The sequence below is a fragment of the Scylla paramamosain genome, chromosome 45, assembly GCF_035594125.1.
Source record: "Scylla paramamosain isolate STU-SP2022 chromosome 45, ASM3559412v1, whole genome shotgun sequence".
In the NCBI taxonomy this organism is placed as follows: Eukaryota; Metazoa; Arthropoda; class Malacostraca; order Decapoda; family Portunidae; genus Scylla; species Scylla paramamosain.
Window position 1 is genome coordinate 7,160,001 of NC_087195.1, and position 6,925 is coordinate 7,166,925.

General features: G+C 39.7%; 1 protein-coding gene across 1 annotated transcript in view; it reads right to left on the reverse strand.

The window, feature by feature from the left end:
* The window catches only part of LOC135094483 (zinc finger protein 892-like), a 37,987-nt gene extending 31,268 nt beyond the window's left edge, over positions 1–6,719 (reverse strand). Inside the window, exon 1 of the mRNA XM_063994609.1 lies at positions 6,473–6,719. The gene's annotated coding sequence lies outside the window, so the exon portion shown is untranslated. The remainder of the gene's footprint in view (positions 1–6,472) is intronic.
* Positions 6,720–6,925: the final 206 nt, after the last annotated feature.

Here is a 6,925-nt window from a genome sequence, read left to right on the forward strand (position 1 = left end):
CTCTAATGCAAGAGTTAACCAGTATTCTCAATCATTCATCCCTTTCTCTGGTAAACTCTGGAACTTCCTGCCTGCTTCTGTATTTCCACCTTCCTATGACTTGAATTCCTTCAAGAGGGAGGTTTCAAGACACTTAGCCTTCAATTTTTGACTACCGCTTTGGACCTTTTTCTGGGACTGGTATCTCAATGGGCTTTTTTTTTTTTATTGAATTTTTGTTGCCCTTGGCCAGTGTCCCTCCTACATAAGAAAAAAAAAAAAAAACTTCAAAATGTGGTGGATGTTGCAATTTATGCAACAGGACAAGACAAAACTTCTTTGGTATTTCCATACTTGTTTTTACCTCAAAAAACAATACAGGTGAAATAGATCCAGACACAATCACCATATTAGCCAAAAATGCATCAGTTACTGGCTCCGTGGTCCTTGAAAGCAATCCTAGGTATATGTTACTTTACTTGCTCGTGGAACAGAGGCAATCCTTACCTCTCTCATCAGGTAGAACCTTTTATTCTGAATATTTTTAATGCCTCAGAAATTTATTATAACACTTCTTCCGATTTTTAAATTTTATCCATCCTGCCCCAGAGCAACATTGCAGTCCATCAGGAGCAACTGGCCAGAGTGGCACACCCACACCAATTCACATTCAGTCATCAACTATCAATCAGGTGAGGTCGAGTGTGTTTGCACGTGCATGTGGCACTGGCTCAGTGCACCAGTATGGAATAATTAATGCTGATTGGTAGCTCTGAATGAAGACAATCCCACAGGTCAATAAAAAAAAAATACTTATTTGTTTCATCAAAGAGAGATGCAGATTGAATATGAATCAGTCTAGCTAAATTATGGTGGTTGAAAAGGTCATTATTTCTTGGTTTCTCATTTCTATGAGAAAAACAAAGCAGTAGTAGCTTTCTTAAGGAAACACATAGTGTGAAGTGCCAAATGTGTATTAGTGACTGTACTTTCCACGAAAATACAAGGAGTTGGAGGTATGACCCCATCAATGAGGAGGCTGACCATGAATGAGCGCTACCCAACTGCCAAGGTTTTATGAATTTGGTTTGGTTTGGTTAGGTTTTGTTAGGTTAGATTCAGTTTGGTTTGGTTTGGTTAGGTTAGGTATGGTTAGGTTTTGTTTGGTTAAGCTTCATTAGGTTAGGTTAGGTTAGGGGTTAATCTGGAGAAGAGGTCTGTGTAACATACAAGCATGAAACACCTATCATGTAGAAGGCTTGGTGACCTTGCCATAAACATTAAAAAACTGGGGGCACGTATGTAGTATAGTTGTAATAGCACTCAAGATTATGGCGAAATTAGACATTTTCTAGTCTTGAGCCTTCCATCACCTGAATCTCATGTGCTTTATATTTCTGCCTGGAACTATGCCAGATTTGTTCTCCAACTAGCAAAAAAATGCCTTCATTAAGAAAGTGTCAAAATCTTTCAAGATTTAACTCCACTTGTGACTTCTAGCACCTAGCCAAAAACATCTCCAATAACTTTGCTTCTTCATCTTTCCCTCCTTTATTTCAACTTGATGGCACCACTGCTATCACATCTATTTCTAAAGCTGAACTCTTTGCTCAAACCTTTGCTAAAAACTCTACCTTGGATGATTCAGGGCTTGTTCCTCCATCTCCACCCTCTGATTACTTCATGCTACCTATTGAAATCCTTCACAATGATGTTTTCCATGCTTTCACTGGCCTAAACCCTCAGAAGGCTTACGGACCTGATGGGGTCCCTCCTATTGTACTCTGAAACTATGCCTTCGTGCTTGCACCTTAGCTTGTCAAAACTCTTTTAACTCTGTCTATCAACATCTACCTTTCTTTCTTGCTGGAAGTTTCCCTACATTCAGCCTGATCCTAAAAAGAGTGATTGTTCTAGACCTTCAAACTACCATCCTGCTGGAGAAAGAAAGAAAAAAAAAAAAAAATTTCCTGCCTATCTACCTATCCTAAACAGGAAGATTCTTAATTATCTATCTCTTCACAACATTTACCAGTATGGGGTTCCATCAAGGTTGCTCTACTGGTGATCTGGCTTTCCTTACTGAGTCTTGGTCATCCTCTTTTAGAGATTTTGGTGAAACTTTTGCTGTTGCCTTGGACATATAAAAAGTTTTATAGAGTCTGGCACAAAGCTTTGATTTCCAAACTACCTTCCTATGGCTTCTATCCTTCTCTCTGTAACTTGATCTCATTTGCTTTCTGACCATTCTATTGTTGTTGTGGTAGACAGTCACTGTTCTCCTAAATCTATTAACAGTGGTGTTCCTCAAGGTTCTCTCCTGTTACCCATTCTTCCTATTATTTAACAATGATCTACTAAACCAAGATTCTTGTCCCATCCACTCCTACACTGATGATACCACACTGCGCTTTTCCACGTCTTTTTGTCAATGTCCAAACCTTCAGGAAGTAGACAGTTCATGCAGGGAAGCCACAGAATGCCTGACTTCTGATCCTTCTAAAATTTCTAATTAGGGAAGAGCAATGCTTCAAAAACTCAATTCTTCCAACTATCAACTCAACACAACCATCCAGATCCACTCTTCTTCAATGATACTCAACTGTCCCCCTCTTCTACACTGAACATCCCTGGTCTGTCTTTTACTTATGATCTAAACTGGAAACTTCACATCTCATCTCTAGCTAAAAACAGCTTCTATGAAGTTAGGTGTTCTGAGTCATCTCCACCAGTTCTTCTCACCCCCTAGCTGCTAACTCTGTACAGGGGCCTTATCCATCCATGTGTGGTGTATTCTTCACATGTATGAGGTGTTCCTCTCAGACCATTCTTTTCAATAGGATGGAATCAAAAGCTTATCAATTCCTCTCTTCTGAGTATCTTTCTCATCACCACAGTGTTGCATCTCTTGCTATCTTTTGCTATTTTCATGCCAACTGCTCTTCTGATCCTGCTAACTGCATACCTCCACTCCTCCTACAGTCTTGCTGCACGAAACTTTCTTCTTCCTCTCACCCCTATTTTGTCCACCTCTCTAAAGCAAGAGTTAACCAGTATTCTCAGTCATTCTCCAATAACTTTGCTTCTTTTTTCCCTTCTCTATTTCAACTAGATGGCACCACTGCTATCACATCTATTTCTAAAGCTGAACTCTTCGCTCAAACCTTTGCTAAAAACTCTACCTTGGACGATTCTGGGCTTGTTCCTCCCTCTCCTCCACCCTCTGACTACTTCATGCTACCTATTAAAATTCTCCACAATGATGTTTTCCATGCCCTCGCTGGCCTAAACCCTCGGAAGGCTTATGGACCTGATGGGGTCCCTCCTATTGTTCTCTGAAACTGTGCCTCTGTGGTTGCACCTTGCCTAGTCAAACTCTTTCAGCTCTGTCTGTCAACATCTACCTTTCCTTCTTGCTGGAAATTTGCCTACATTCAACCTGTTCCTAAAAAGGTTGACTGTTCTAATCCCTCAAACTACCGTCCTATTGCTTTAATTTCCTGCCTATCTATCAAACTACCGTCCTATTGCTTTAATTTCCTGCCTATCTAAAGTTTTTGAATCTATCCTCAACAGGAAGATTCTAAAACATCTATCTAAAGTTTTTGAATCTATCCTCAACAGGAAGATTCTAAAACATCTATCACTTCACAACCTGCTATCTGATCGCCAGTATGGGTTCCATCAAGGCCACTCTACTGGTGATCTTCTGGCTTTCCTTACTGAGTCTTGGTCATCCTCTTTTAAAGATTCTGGTGAAACTTTTGCTGTTGCCTTGGACATATCAAAAGCTTTTGATAGAGTCTGGCGCAAAGCTTTGATTTCCAAACTACCCTCCTATGGCTTCTATCCTTCTCTCTGTAACTTCATCTCAAGTTTCCTTTCTGACTGTTCTGTTGCTGCTGTGGTAGACGGTCACTGTTCTCCTAAATCTATTAACAGTGGTGTTCCTCAGGGTTCTGTCCTGTCACCCACTCTCTTCTTATTATTCATTAATGATCTTCTAAACCAAACTTCTTGTCCTATCCACTCCTATGCTGATGATACCACCCTGCACTTTTCCACGTCTTTTCATAGATGTCCAACCCTTCAGGAGGTAAACATTTCACACAGGGAAGCCACAGAACGCTTGACTTCTGATCTTTCTAAAATTTCTGATTGGGGCAGAGCAAACTTGGTATTGTTCAATGTCTCAAAAACTCAATTCCTCCATCTATCAACTTGACACAACCTTCCAGACAACTATCCCCTCTTCTTCAATGACACTCAACTGTCCCCCTCTTCTACACTGAACATCCTTGGTCTGTCCTTTATTTATAATCCGAACTGGAAACTTCACATCTCATCTCTAGCTAAAACAGCTTCTATCAAGTTAGGCGTTCTAACTCGGCGGATGGTCACTGTTCTCCTAAATCTACTAACAGTGGTGTTCTTCAGGGTTCTGTTCTGTCACCTACTGTCTTTATTAATGATCTTCTAAACCAAACTTCTTGTCCTATCCATTATTACACTGATGATACCACCCTGCACTTTCCCACATCTTTTTGTAGACATCCAACCCTTCACGAAGTAAATAGTTCACACAAGGAAGCCACAGAACACCTGACTTCTGATCTCTATAAAATTTCTGATTGGGGCAGAGCAAATTTAGTATTGTTCAATGCCTCAAAAGCTCAATTCCTCCATCTATCAACTGAAAACAACCTTCCAAACAACTATCCCATCTTCAATTACATGCAACTATCCCCCTCCTCTACAATGAACATCCTCAGTCTGTCCTTTACTTATAATTTAAACTGGAAACTTCATATCTCATCACTAGCTAAAACAGCTTCTATGAAATTAGGCATTCTTAGTTGTCTCTGCCAGTTTTTCTGAACCCTCCCTACCAACTGCTAACTCTGTAGAGGTATTATCAATCCATGTATGGAGTATGCTTCACATGTATGAGGGGGTTCCACTCATTCCACTCTTTTAGACACGGTAAAATCACAAGCTTTTCATCTTATCAACTCCGCTCCTCTAACTGACTGTCCTTAGCCTCCTCATTCCAGCAGTGCTGTATCTCTTTGTATATTCTACCGCTGTTTTCATGCCAACTGCTCTTTTGATCCTAACTGCATGCCCCCCTTCTCCCATGAATTTCTTCTTTCTCTCACCCCTATTCTGTCCACCTCTCCAATGCTAAAGTTAACTAATATTCTTAATCATTCATCCCTTTTTCCGGTAAACTCTGGAACTCCCTGCCTGCTTCTGTATTTTTACCTTCCTATGATTTGAACTCTTTCAAGAGTGAGGTTTCAAGACACTTATTCTGAAATTTATGACTACCACTTTTGACTGTTCAGGGACTTCAATGGGCTTTTTTTTTTTTTCTAGATTTTTTTTGCTCTTGGCCAGTGTCCCTCCTACATGAAAAAAAAAAAAAAAAAACACTTCAAACCTTTTGTTCCAATCTAGATTACTTTTTAATTGCTTATTTAAACTGATTTACATATAAATATGAGAAATAAACAAATAAAATAAATAAAAGACCAAAAAAGCAATAAAATCCCCCCAAAAACAAAAATAGAATAAAAAAAAACATTTTTTTAAACCCAGGTTTTCTTGAACCCTGGATGAAAGTGAGGAGCTCTAAGCAGCAGCAAGTGTGTGATGATGATTTAGGCAGATTTTGGCGTGTTTTGCATTATTTTATTACTCTTTATTTTCGCAAATCATTACTTTACAGCTGTGGGAATGGGTGCAACAATGCTGTTATAATGTGTGAGTTATGTGAGGGCAATTTTTTTTTTTTTGGTCGATTTTGGTGTGCTTTGTATTACAGTTAGTTGTTTTCAGTGAAAATCAGCAGATCCTAGTGGGGGGGGAATGGCTGATTTCTAGAGAAAATGGTTCACAGATTAATTCAACACATCAAAATCGACCAGAAAATTTTTTTTTAATTTCCCCACCTGAAACGGACAAGAAAGTGAACATTTACCCAACCACTGAGGTTATTATTCTCTTTGTCATATTTCATGCAATGACTTGGTCAACGTATGGGCTGTCAGTCAGTCATATTTGCTTCCTCCACCCTAAAACTAATCCTTTCTCAACAGATCCGCGAGCAAACTTTGCATAAGTGGGAAAAAAAAAAACAAGAAAAAAATGGTAGTACAGTATGAAACCTAACCTAACCCCCTCACCAGAAGGACAGGATCCCTCTGCCAGCTTCAGTAATGAATGCATATTGATAGAATATAGAGGGGCAGCGTGTGTCCTTGTACCGGGGTGTATGTAATGATACTTATTCATACATAATTTTACACTGGTTGGCAGGAATGCGTATTTCCCGTGGAGCAAAGATACCCAGAAATAATACAGGCAAGTCAATGACACTTGAAGTGGCTCCCTGGCTGACTCCAGCAGATTAATATTCATGTGTACAGGAAACGTTACAGTGGAGCTGAGTACTCCTAGTAATTGCTTGACAGTGTGTAACAGGTCTTACCTTTCTATCACACAGCAAGTTTGAGGCCTTAATTCTTCCTTTTCTTCACCAGATTTCTCTCTCCAATTCCTCACTCCACCTGTCAGCGTCCTTTATGTAACCTACCGTCACAGACTAAAGAGATACGGTCACTAGCGGCGATGATGTCTGAAAGGTGAAGAAAGGCGTAGAAATAAAGCGTAATCGTCCCGACGGAACCAACCATAACATGGTCTTGGTCTCCTTTCAGGAGCAGCCACTCCTTTCGATCTTGATCTTGAATTAGTGATGACAGCAACAACCAGGGCCACATTTACAGTAAGTTTTTGCGTTTTTTTTTTTTTTTTTTGAGTTGTTGTGAAATGCAGTTCCTTCAGTGTTATGCAGGAATATGAATAAGGGTTATATGGTAAGTGTATCGGTTACAGGATGTCATGACATTCTATATTGGAACTTATAATAGCATAAGTACTG